The sequence below is a fragment of the Pteropus medius genome, unplaced genomic scaffold (assembly GCF_902729225.1).
Source record: "Pteropus medius unplaced genomic scaffold, Ma_sr-lr_union100, whole genome shotgun sequence".
NCBI lineage: Eukaryota > Metazoa > Chordata > Mammalia > Chiroptera > Pteropodidae > Pteropus > Pteropus medius.
In genome coordinates, this window is record NW_024350325.1 from 11,761,855 (window position 1) to 11,772,219 (window position 10,365).

Sequence of the window (10,365 nt, forward strand, 5' to 3'; positions counted from 1 at the left end):
AATTAAAAATGGTTATTTAAAAATGTTTCTTATTATCCTGTATCAATGTGTTAATTTGACAGAATTACAGCTTTAATTCAAGTTGTTATCAGTATCTTTCTTTTTTTTCTTTTTTTTTTTTTAGGCGAGGTAATCCTTGGTTGATCTCACAGATTACACAGACCTTGTCAGTTTACAATCCCTTATTTTTTTTTAATTTTTTTACACCTATGGCACCTGGTCTTCCTAGGTGGTCTCCCATCCAAGTTCTAACCAAGCCCGACCCTGCTTAGCTTCCGAGATCAGATGGGATTGGGCTTGTTCAGGGTGGCATGGCCATAGACTGTTATCAGTATCTTTAAACTCATAACGATAAGGCAATAATTTAACCAGATACCATGTAACATATATAAAAACAAAATATTTTACCTTGAGAGGGCTGCATACACCCTCAGTGATATGCCCAACAACTTTCTGAATATTTTTTAACACCTACAATTAATTATAACTGAAAATTTGTTTTCCATATTACACTTTGCTTTACATACATTAAAAAAACAATAATACATATGATTAATGACATAACAAAAATTTTAAATAACCTTGATAATATTTTATTAAGTTCCATATTTTTAGGACATTACTAATTATGTTAATATCTGACTCTAGAGGTCTGTTAATTTATTTGGCTTTTGATTAATAAAATGAAAAAGTAAATATATGAGTCCATGTATTTACTCAGTATATTAAAGGCAGCAAAATATATTAATTGAAGAAAGTGATGTGAAGATGTATTAGCATTTGTTCTACAAACATCTTATTCTGGGCAGTGAGGCTGAAAACATAAGCTGAAGATATAAAAATGTAAACCACATTTTGCAATCTAATGGGAAAACTGACATTTACTAAATACCAACTATTAATCACGCTCTGGATTGGGTACTTGGCATTTACTGCTTAAAACCACTTTAATTTTTACAGATGGTGAAACCGAGGCTTAGAAGAATTAAACCATTCCCATAGAATAACCTATTCCATCTAACTCCAATCTATTTTCTTCCCACCTTTAACACTGCCTCTCACATAAACTTTACTGAAACTTTACTGAAACGTCTTTTAAAAAATACATCTCTTAAACTGGGTAATTAAGATAACAGAAAACAACTTTAAAAAGTGCAGAGTTTGTGCCAATCTAACATAGGTACCAAAGAATTAAAAATGAGGAACTTAAGTCTTGCCACCAATTTGTACACTGGCCTCCCCGGCAGAATGAAATGGCACCAAGCTATGCAAAACAGAGGTGAGACCAGTCAGAATGTTTCTCTTCACTTTCTACCCAAAATAGAACATCTTAATTATCCATTAACCCCTCTACAACACTCATCTACAACAAAGATTTGAAATTCTATGAACAAAAGATATCAGTGACTGAAAAATTTAGCCATTTTTCTTCCTTGGAATTGAGACCAAAATTTTAAGTACCTTTAATATGTAGATAATTATTTTAAAAACTTTAAAACAGTCACATGAAAATGACAAAATGAGTTGGGTAGAAGGAATGAACGAATTAGTAGCTTAATGGTCTTAAGTAAGTCACTCAGCCTATTTATTCACCGATAAAATGAAGATGACACCACCTTTCACCTTTAAAGTTCTGTGACATGGAAGATCTGGGATAATACATACAAAGGCACTCCAGAAATGCCTTAAAAGTGAAGCGGATGAGTCCAGGCTTGACATGGAAGGTGATAAGGTCCACTATAAAAGTGTGAACAAATGTGTGACAGGATGAAAGTGATGGAGAAGAAAGTTTATCAGTAGAAAAAGGAGAAAACTAGAAGAAGATTAAGATGCTTATTGTACCTTGTAGGTATAGAGAACTTTTCTCCATGAAGAGGACAATAATAAGACTAGAAACAGAGAAGTCTTATGTTATTTTCTATATTTAGGCATTAGTAATAACAATTGGAGGATCCACGTTGTGTAGTTAACATGCTTTAAGAGAGCTTCAAGGTGTTCTTTTTCAGAAGCAGTATCTTGATGGAGCCAAGCCAATATACCTTCTACAAATCTAATAACAATTTTTTTAAAAAACTCTAAATGTTCATAAAGATTTCATTCAGAAAAACATCAAATATACCAATATTGTCCGATTACTATACTTCAGAGTTTCATGGGATTGCATTTCAACAGTCCAGGTTACCTCCCAGGTCCTCTTTTTTAAGAGCATCAGTAAGTACACAGGCAACCATACTTCTGGAATTCATCTAAGGTATACCTAGGAGAAACAAGTTATTTGAAAAATAGTTGTTGCTCTTCTTAATGGTTATATCAAAGTATTCATGCAATTTCTAAGATAAGCAAGACATCTGAAGCTTCTTTACACAACTCTCTCAAACAATAATGTTTTTAAACAAAAAAAATATGAAAAAAGTTATCACAATAAAAATTCAATCTAAAGGTATATACTTTCACTCCTCATAAGAAAGAATTATGAGATTTGGGCTCAATCACAGGGGCAGAGGCAATAAAAAAAAAAGCAGTGGATTTGGTAAAAGTAAAAAGCAACATAACGTGAAAATCCTCTACTCTTCAGGTTTCAGTACTCTGCTAGTCTAAAATATGATGTCCCACTGTTCACATAAGGCCATAATATCTAGTTCTCAGAAGTTAATTACAACTCTGCAATCCAAAAATACCCAAGAATTTTCATCTACATTAAAAAAACCTGCTCTTTAGACATATTATCACAATTTACCATCAAAATTTGCCCAAAACATACTATCTATTTTTAAAAGTTTATTTTGACTCCAATGTTCAGACATATCATATGTTTCTTAAATTTACTGGCTACCTAGGCACACAGAGCAAATAACTTAGTTTTACATATATTTAGACATCATCAGTGTGGTTGAAAGTGGAGGAAAAAAAGACTTTCTAAGGTGTGGAAATTTTTAATGAAGGGAAACTTTGAAATGAAAGATCAGGCAATCTGAGGTGAAACTGTAGTATGGCTCAGAGTTGCCACGAGTGCCCATTTCTTGGACCAAAATTACCCTTTGTTTCCCATTATCGCTACCATTTTTTACATCTCTCACCTAATTGAAAGTTCTATTTTAAAAGTATAAAGGAAAACAAAATACTTTTTCATGGTCCAATGATAACAGATTCTAGACCCACTAAATTTTAAACCCCTAAACAGTATTTCATTATTGTACATATAAACAAAAGTTACCAAAAATTTTCAAAGGTTTCCAAAGAATTAATTTCTTAGACTATACTGCTTTCTTTTATATGCTACTGATTTAATTAAAAAATCATATTTTTTTAAAAAACACAAGCCGGAAAAGGAAATATTTTTAAATAAAAGGGAACGAGTAGTGAAGTAGATGATAACCATAAATTTTTAGGAATCTGAACTTTTTTAAAGAACCATTCACTGAAAACCAGATCATTGTTCTTTGTATGTGTTTGTTTTCAGTTAAAAGGAAATGCTTTTGAAACTCCCTGCAGTGACATACTAGCAATATGTGAAGATGAAAACATGATATTAAGCTGAGTTTTGCTAAACTGCACAACTGCCTTGTATTCACTTACTATTTTCTTAAAAACAAATTAGAACCAAAATGCTTACTTCTATTTTTTCCCTCATGCTCTCAAATTATAAAAGTTTAGTGTAAAAAAATACATTCCTTTTAATGATTACCAATTTAATGGAATGACTTTTGATGAAATGACTAATTATCACAGAATAAAATGTACAAACTTCCAACTTTTTAAATATATAAAACTAATCCTCATCCTCAGGATCCAACAGACCACAATAAATAGAAACAATATAACTTCTGTTTTTAGGACTATTCACTGTGACCACAAGTTATATTAGAAACCATTGGCACTTGAAGTGTGTGTTGGGGGAGATTATCAAGGCTGACAAACAGTGGAATCTAATCTGTACAATACTGTGAAATATCAATAAATATTAATATTAATGTTAATCTTGTTGCAATAACATAACCTGAAGCAAAAACAGTACAAGTTACAATAAACTTTCAATATGTAGACATGAAACATTTCTTCCCAGAGATAGAAGAAAACTTCCTTGATCAAAAGCAAATTCTTTTCCAAAAGAGATCAAAAATTCAAAATACGGCTTTTCAAAGGTGAAAGTTAAAATTATGTAAATATTTTAAACTACCTCTAGTAAAATAAAAAAATTAAATCTCCATTTTTATTATATCTACCAAAAAAAAAATTCTGTTCGAAACCAGATTAAAAGATGAAAATTTTGGTCAAAAACAAATTAAAAGATAAAATAATAGTGTAAAAGCCTCTCTAAGAAATGCAACAAATACACGAAGAATGAAGGAAAATCAATATTGTACAAATCACTACATTCTTTAATAATTTATATTCTGAAGATTTACCAGTGGAAAGAAGACATGATTTTTTTTTTCATTTCCACTTATAACAAATTACTTTTTGAAAAAAATTCTACACTTGATTTTTCAAAAGTTAATAATGCATTAACATTTCAGTTATATACTATCTAGCAAAAACTGAGTACAGCAAATTTCCCCAAGGACTTCAATAATTGACATTTTTCTTTTACATGATATCTATCACATTTGAGATACAATAATGAACAATGAAGCTATTACATGTTACTTAAAGTTCATATATTGCCATCTTATGGTTAATATGATATATTTTGTTTTTGTTAAAGAATCCACTTTGAAAATAGATGAATACTTAATGCAAGGCCAATTTCCCCTTTTTTAGCATTCATTTTGTGATAATCAACTCGTCTTAAAATTCCTCTTCCCCGCTCATCTTCCAAATGCCTCTTACAATCTTCCAAATTGCACTACTGCTTCCTTATTCCTTAGACTGTGCCCTTCAGAGATAAATCTTTCCTCTTGATTATAGTTCTATTCTTTGTCTTCTAAGCTTTTGCTTGGCTGTCATGTACCCCCTCAATACACTCCCTTATAGCTAATATATAGTGATGAGCAAAGTTTTATGCTAAACTTATCTGAAAAATCTAGTTTAATCTTCACAACGGCCTTGTAAAATAGACACTAACTTTAACCTCATTTTACAGCTAAGGAAACAGAAGCTTATAAAACTGCAGAAGCTTGTCAAAAGCCCACCTTCTAAACCTGTATGCAGTATTGATACTTTACAAGTGTTGATCAAAACTCAAAATTCAGTGAAAACATATTTACATATACAAGTCAGCTGACCTTTCCAAGTGTCCCAAACACACTAAGGCATTTTTGTAAAAAAGATTAACCTTTTGTCTACAGCCATGCCACCCTGAACAACCCAGATCCCGTCTGATGTCAGAAGCTAAGCAGGGTTGGGCCTGGTTAGTATTTGCATGGGAGACCACCTAGGAAGATGGTTCCGTAGTTGTAAAAAATAAAAAAAAATAAGGGATTGTAAACTGACAAGGGATTGTATACTGACAAGGTCAATGCACTCTGTGAAGTCAACCAAGGCTTGCTTCGCCTAAAAAAAATAAATAAATAACTTTTTGAAAAAATTAGAATCTGTGAAAAAAATAAACTTAAATATAATCAAACACCAAATGATTTAAATCCTACAAGACTCATAATTAAAGACCAATTCAACAAAATGAAGACACTAGGAAAGAAATTTCAAGTAGATACACTATGTAAGTTGATGATGCATACCGAACAATGCTGTTTGCTTAATCATTTCCACTAACCATATAATTTTTTTCTACATAGATAGAGTTCCGGTACAATATCATACCAGTCACTGGTGCCTAATCAGGTCCGTCGCCATTTTTATATCTATCAAGGTGATCACCCCTCCGACAATTGTCATCATCTATCATTATACAAACATCACAATATGAAGGACTCTATTCCCCTTCAGCTTGTCACACATCCTCCCACCCGACTAAATGATATTTTAATGCATCGATGTGCTGGAGGTTTACATTATATTTTGTCCCTTGAACATAAAATCCAGCTTTGTTTTCTGTTTTAGAAAACTGCTATGAATTGGACGGCTTGATTCATGGAATTACTTGCTTGATGTTGCTGTGCAGAGAGTCACAAACGCAGTGAGGAAGAAAACGTAAAGGAGCGACTCTGCAGGAGTGCACCGCAGAGTAATTTCTCAGGGTCCGGGGGGCGGGTAAGGCTTGTAACCTAGAGTGAACAAAAGGTAAGTACAAGGCTTCCTGACCTATTCATTTCTCTTCAAAGCACAGAAGTTTACCTTAAAGCAACACACTTAGTATAGAAATAGAAAGCGATTTAGCCTCTCTGTTTCTATACCTTGCTTAGGAAATTTGGTTCACTTCAGTAATTGATCCAAAAAGATGTAAATGCCCATGCTGATTCCTCCCAGAAGACGAAAACACAGCCATCTGGCTTTACACTGGGAGCGCTTTCGAGGTCACGTGACCTCTACAAGGTGACCATCCAATTAGCCCGATCCCAGGAATCCCAGCGGCTTTTGAAGGATGTCCTCCCCTTGGGCCTTTGCCATCCGTAGGCGTTTTCCGCCGAGACCGGCGCCTGCGCATCCTACGACGACTCGGCGTTTTCGGTGAGGAAAGTGAACATGTGTGTGCATGTCTGTCCCCTCCTGCACGTCGAGGCTTTGGAATGGGCGACAGTCGCATCCGAGAATATGTCTCATGGCAGTCCGCTGGCGTGTGCAGATCTTTGGCATTAAGCGCACTCATAGTGGGCTGCAACCAGCAGCCGCGTCCACCTCCCATGCTTTGCACGCTTGCCTACTGCAACTCCGTTTCTGTGAAACGCTACTTGCCCTTCCACGCCTCACTGCACGCCCGGTCCGCCGCCGCTCTCTCTTAGACCTCTGGGAAGCGGACTGCTCTAGGAAATCCCGAGGACAAGAGTCCGACCATATGGGTCCTTCGGAACCCGGCTCCTTCTGCACTTTGCCTCGTGACTCAAGTCGCTGTCTCTGAGACGTCTCCATGAGGACACACGGAAGTCTCTTTGCTCCCGCGTCTCGGTCTTTTCCTTCGGGTGCATGGGCAGGGACTGGGCCGTGCGCGGTGGGCCTCTTCTCCTCTGGGGTGATATTTGGATTCTTTCTCCCATTGCTCTTCCACTAGGCATCTCTCTGGCCAGGGGTGCGGTCAGGCACCTGAGTTCGTATTCATGTAGAGACCTGTAGCACCGGAAACGTCAATCATGCCATTCGGGCATTTTCGACCGCTGTCCAGGGTCCAACGAGTCCTTCCTAGCTAATGGATAAATAACAGCCCCGCGCCGGGGGCCCCGACACTGGCGCTAGCCCAGGTGGAGAGGCTCCCTTTGTCAAGACTCTTGGCCCTCTGGGTTGTTTCCCCTTTTCACGATTTGAGCAGCTTTGCAACCCCGTTGCCTTTATCCTCGGCCTCTCCTTTATTATTGATGAATCCATCCGCCCTGATGGTGACCCTGGGCGGGCCCTGTAGTCCTGGCCCCGCCCCGCCCCGCCCCGCCCCACCGGACTCGCCGATTGAGGTCCTTCCTGCCTAGGCGGCAAGGGCAACGCCCGCCCCTCCCGCAGCTGCCTCCCGCCTCCGTCGGCCACCCCCCACACCCCCGCTCCCAAGGGCTGCATGCGCCCAGCGTGGCCGCCGCTGGCCTTCACTGGACGCAGCGGACCTTGCACTCACTCTCGGGACCATCTCCCAGGGCCGACTTCAACCCGCGCAGTCTGAAGGAGAGTCCCGGTGGACGGCGGGAATTGTACACGTTTCGGGCCCGCCGTGCATCATTTTGGTCCCGTCCTCTTCACTATCACTTCTTCGTTTTTCACTTCAACCTATCAGGAAAAAACAAACAAACAAACAAACAAACAAACAAAAGTCGGTTGGGATAGGCAAGAGTATTAAGAGCGGTTAACCGTGAATTTGTTTTCTTTCCCCAACGCTGGATATGTGCAAACGATCAGTGATGTATGAGTCAGATCCTTTCGATTCAGGCAACTTTAGAAGTGTTTCGTACTACTCTCAAGTCTCCCTTAGATTGAACGGGGCGGCGTGTTCATTGGGGGCGGAGGCCGGGATATCGTCAGTCAACCTTTTCTGCAGCCCATAGACATGTTTCTCCTACATGAGTAGAGCTGCTGTTCGATATCATCCCAGTCACAGGTCCCTATTACAGTGTGTCGCCATTCTGATATCTTTCAAGGCGATCAGCCCTCTCATGCTAGTCATCGCCTGTCATTGCACAAATGTCACGATCTTAAGGACTCTCTTCCCCTTCGGCTTGTCACATATCCTCCCACCCGACTAATACTTGGTTCCTACGAACATGGAATCCAGCTTGCTTTGGGGATTTGGAAAACGACTGTGAATTGGACGGGTTCTTTTCTTTGGATTATTCCCATTGGCTTTGCTGTGCAGACAGTCATACGCGCAGCCGGGACTAAGAAAAATGTCGGAGCGTCTCAGCAGGAGCGCGCGGCGCAGTGGGTTCTCGGGCTTCCCGGGGCTGGGCATTGTGTGCAGCCCAGTGTGGACAGGAAGCAAGCACGGGGCCTCCTGACCTGCTCCTTCGTCTTGCGAGTACGGAAGGTTGCCTTAAAGCGCCATGGTTGGGATGGGAAGAGACGGCGAGTTGGCGTCTGTGTTTCTTTTCGTTCCTTCGGAAATTCGGCCCACTTGATTCATTGACAAAACGTGGCAGCTCTTCACTTCAACATATTTTTCCCTTTTCAGTTCCTAGCCTTCTGGATTACAGTCGGAGACTCTCGAATCTTATGCTTAAAATTGACTAACGCGGTAAGGAGGTCTTTGGCTTGAGCTGCACCCGACGCTGCCAGACTTATTTAGGAGTGTCTTCCCTTCTTTCCCAAAGAGGCAGTCCCATGACAGAGGTGCATCCCCTTGGTAATGGGTCTTTACTGGGGGAGTACTGTAATCTACGCTTCCTTTTGAAACTCATAGGTTTCAGGGACTTTTGCAAGGATGATGGTTTCCAAAGGGTGATATGGTAACTGGGAGTCTTTTCTTGCCGTCGGATGAGCCTCTGTGATCCTGTTTCTGGAGCTCCGGGAGAGTCCTCAGTCTAAGGTCTCGCTGCGGGAAGAGGCAGGCAGCTGGGCAGCTGTGGAAGTCTGACTGGTTAGGGGCTGCTCCCGGGAAGGGCAGGACTGAGGGGCCCCGGGTTGCGGGCATGGAAGCCCCGCCGAAGGATCAGAAAGGAGGGGCATGTAGGGAAAGTGAAGCACCGAAGGCTGCCGGGACAAGTTGGGGAGGTGGCAGTCGCTGACCGAGACGAAGGGAATATACAGGTACCCGAGCTTGGGGCCAAAGCTTTGGCGGGGCAAAGCCATGGTCCGTGCACAGGAGCAGGGTGAGCAAGGCGAGCAGGGCCCTGAGTCGGGGAGGCAAGGCACCGGGGACTCTGACCACGGCTGACAAGGACAAGAGAAGACAGTCAGGGAAGGAAGGAGCAGTGCTGGGCTTTCAAGGGCACTTGGGGCCGGACCTCATGTGATGGGTGCGGAGAGAAGTGGGAAAGTCACAGGGGACCTGAGTCCGGGTGTGCAGGAGGGCACCTGGCGGTCACCGTTGGGGAGGCGCCGATCCCGACCGGCCAGGGTCGGTTCAGCACGGGGCTGCGAGGATGGCGTGCACAGAAGTGGGCTGGGGGAAGAGCAGTGCGGAGGAATCGAGGGACCTGCGGGGCTCCCAGGAGAAAAGAGGGGACTACAAGCTTGGTCTGGACCATGCTGCGTGAGCACCGGCAGCACCGTGTTACTTGACAGGAAGTAGGAGAATCACCCACAGCGTCATGAAGAGCACCCGTGATCCAGACGATGATCATAACAAGGTAAATCCTGAGAAGTGCAAACGTGGTGTTCAGCACGATCCGAAGAGATGTAAATGGCCATGCTGATTCCCCTCAGAGGGCGAAAATGCAGCCATCTGGCTTTTCACCGGGAAGCGGAAATGGGCGTCCTAGGATTGCAGCAGGAAATGTTTGCGGGAGGGTAGGAGGAAGGAGCGCTCATGCGGTCCTTCTAAGGAAATCGTCTCGTCAGAGCTCTCGCACTTGTCTTGACGCTTAGTCCGAGCTCTTTCGAAGTGAGAGAACGTAGGGAGCCTGTGACTGAGGCGTGCCCTTCGACCCGCACCTCCAGTGCTTCTCAAGCAACCCGGTCCCTGACGTGGTCGCCGGCAAAATTTTGAAGACCTCCCGGGCCCCCGGCCCCCAACCGCCCCCCCGCCCCCATCCAGGCCTCCAAGAAGACACAGGGTCTTTGTGTCTCGTCGCATGCGATTCAGGATCGCCTGTCTGCGACAGCTCAGCGACCCGCTCCGGTGCGGACCGGCGGGAGACATGGCCTGCACCACGAAGCTCTTCTCACTTGTGCATC

The 10,365-nt window shown here is 41.9% G+C and overlaps 1 pseudogene; it reads right to left on the reverse strand.

Annotated features, from left to right (window-relative positions):
- Positions 1–204: 204 nt before the first annotated feature.
- On the reverse strand, positions 205–323 carry LOC120583935 (uncharacterized; annotated as a pseudogene).
- Between the last annotated feature and the right edge of the window lie 10,042 nt (positions 324–10,365).